The 2630-nt window shown below is 42.2% G+C and overlaps 1 long non-coding RNA gene across 1 annotated transcript in view; it reads left to right on the top strand.

Moving 5' to 3' along the window:
* The first annotated feature begins 1481 nt into the window (after window positions 1-1481).
* Window positions 1482-2630, top strand: part of LOC143141737 (uncharacterized) — a 3236-nt gene continuing 2087 nt past the window's right edge. Inside the window, exons 1-2 of the long non-coding RNA XR_012990793.1 lie at window positions 1482-1681; window positions 2116-2264. This is a non-coding gene — a long non-coding RNA (uncharacterized LOC143141737). The remainder of the gene's footprint in view (window positions 1682-2115; window positions 2265-2630) is intronic.

The following is a 2630-nucleotide window of genomic DNA, read 5'->3' as shown; positions in this document are numbered from 1 at the left end:
GTATAAAATGAATTTTACATGTGAAATCTATGAACTAATCATGTTTTGGTACTTGTTGTCTAGCAGATACCAGTGAGATTTGAGTGTGGATAATGCAATTTAGTGAGACAGTTAGAATCATATAGGCCTTTCAGCGTGATTTATTTTTCTGGAAAAAATGTGCTGGACTAGGCGGCGGTCATATTTTGTACCGCTCTGCGGAACATCTAGTTTATATTTTAAACTGTTTGGGGGTTGACAAAAAGCTTTATTTTGGTGTCACAAGACCAGAAAAGCCTTTCCAACATCTTAAGAAAGCTTAAAATGTGCTTTAACATGGATATTCTAAAACAACACTTTCGTTTTTCACCTTCCAATGGAGGTCAATTTTATCTGGTGTTTTTTTCAACCCGTTCTCATCTCAGGGCGTCATATAAGGCCGTTTTGTCACGTCCTTCGGCGTTTTCTGTCCACGCATATAGCACCCTTTCGCGTGTAGGTGCACGCTCATGGCTTTCAACCAACTTCAGCGTAAAACCACCCGCCATGTTATTAGACGCTCTGGGCTTCACTCGTCATTAATTCACCACAATGTTCAACGACTGCACAGACGTAGGGTTTGAGCAACAACGACTTATGTTTCCTCCATGATGATTGGCTAAAACAGGAGGTCATTAATCGTTTTTGATATAGGAGTTTATTGGCCGTTTTAACACCTTTATTGTGCGAGAGAGACGCTCATGGCTTTCTTCAATGCAACTCACGGGCGTTTCACAGGACGCATTTGGATTTGGCCAAATTGCAATACAAGGGCGACATATCCAACGCTTTCAGCAACAGTGCGGACAATTTGGTTTTGTTTTAAATTATCCAGTAGCCTAACCTTAATTTAAACATGGACGTGTGCTTGGTAGGTCTAACAAAAAAAAACACAATAACAGGTGACATGCCCGTGCCATCTATTGCCCGCATAGAGGAGTATATTGGCCGTTTCCAACAACTTTACCGTGCGAGAGAGACGCTCATGGCTTTCTTCAATAAAACCCACATATGCGTTTCACAGGACGCATTCGGATTTGGCCTTTCTAAGAGCAACATATCGGACGCTTTCAGTAACAGTGCGGGCAATTTTCTTTTATTTTAAATGATCGATCCATAATCTTAATTCAAATATAAATGTGCGCTTGGTAGGCCTAACCAAAAAAGTCAATAATATGTGACATGCCCATCTAATGCCAGCTTAGAGGAGTTGCTGTTTTCAACACCTGTATCGTGCGAGAGGGTCAATGCAACCCACACAGGCGTTTAACATGACGCATTGGGTACGCATTCGCGGCAAAGCCCACCGCGCAGCACATAGCCCATTGATTTCCTATGGAGAGCGCAATGCGTAGTTAACGCGTCCGCTATGCATCTCGGGAAGGCGGCGCGGCGATGCGTCGAGAGGTTAACGCTAGGTGGTTAGCCAATGAAAGTACATCTTCGGTACACAAGTTCTCTCTTTTGCTCTAGTCTTCCGGTCCGCCTGCCAGAAATATTTGTTCCGCCTGCTCCGCGTGTTAGTTTAGTGAAAATATATTAAGCTATGGTGGCGAAGCCATTAAGTTTAGAACAAGTTCGCCACTGCACCCTATCAAAAAGACCTTGTTTGCGACTTGAACCAAGACAGAAGGTGCTTTGGAGGAACATGTCAGTGATATGTGTGAGTGTTTCAATAAAAGATGTTAAAATTCCTTGCATTGGTTAACAGTATTACGTACAGCTGCAGGCCAGTTTCATATTATTTTAGGCTCTTCGTGTAGCCAGTACAATTACATTTCTCTGTCCATAATATTGCATTTCTGTAGTAAAGTGCAGTAGTAAGTGCAACGTCCCAGGTAGGCTACTGTATTTTCCTGCATATGAACTGTAAATAATGGAGTTACATTTTGTATTTGAATGTTTACCTAATTTTTTAGACAAACTGAAAAATGACAGCTGTCATCTCACATAGTTTACATTAGTCATAACTTCTGACAAACATATGTTTATGGATGGATTTAATCTATCTATCTATCTATCTATCTATCTATCTATCTATGCGTGTGTGTGTGTGTGTGTGTGTGTGTGTGTGTGTGTGTGTTATCCCTCTCTCAGTCCTTCTGTAAAGCACTGGAGTACCTGAGCTACATTTCTCAAAGTGAACCCTCATACAAAGACCCTACCGAGTACTACGCAGAGGCGCCTGGCGGTACAGCTACAAGGTCAACCTCAGCATAGATGAGTCCAGAATCCACGCCCCTCAGGTGAGTTACAGTCCACCAGACCATGTTTTTGTAGGCCTCATGTAGGCCTACCAATATTGTCTTAATTTAAACCCTAGGAAGCCTGTTGTGTGTGTGTTTGTGTGTGTGTGTGTTTGTGTGTATCTGTCTATGTGTGTGTGTGTGTGTGTGTGTGTGTGTGTGTGTGTGTGTGTCTATCTCTCTGTGTGTGTGTGTGTGTCTATATATCTGTTTGTGTGTCTATCTATATGTGTGTATGTGTGGTGATCTATGTGTGTGTGTGTGTGTGTGTGTGTGTGTGTCTATCTCTGTGTGTGTGTGTGTGTGTGTGTGTCTCTATATCTGTTTGTGTGTCTATCTATATGTGTGTATGTGTGGTGATCTATG

The sequence above is a fragment of the Alosa pseudoharengus genome, unplaced genomic scaffold (genome assembly GCF_046254945.1).
Source record: "Alosa pseudoharengus isolate Yale_2024_CS ecotype anadromous, Long Island Sound unplaced genomic scaffold, YU_APseudo_1.1 YU_APseudo_1.1_scf_10, whole genome shotgun sequence".
Taxonomy (NCBI): Eukaryota; Metazoa; Chordata; class Actinopteri; order Clupeiformes; family Clupeidae; genus Alosa; species Alosa pseudoharengus.
This window is presented reverse-complemented; position numbering and strand designations above follow the sequence as displayed.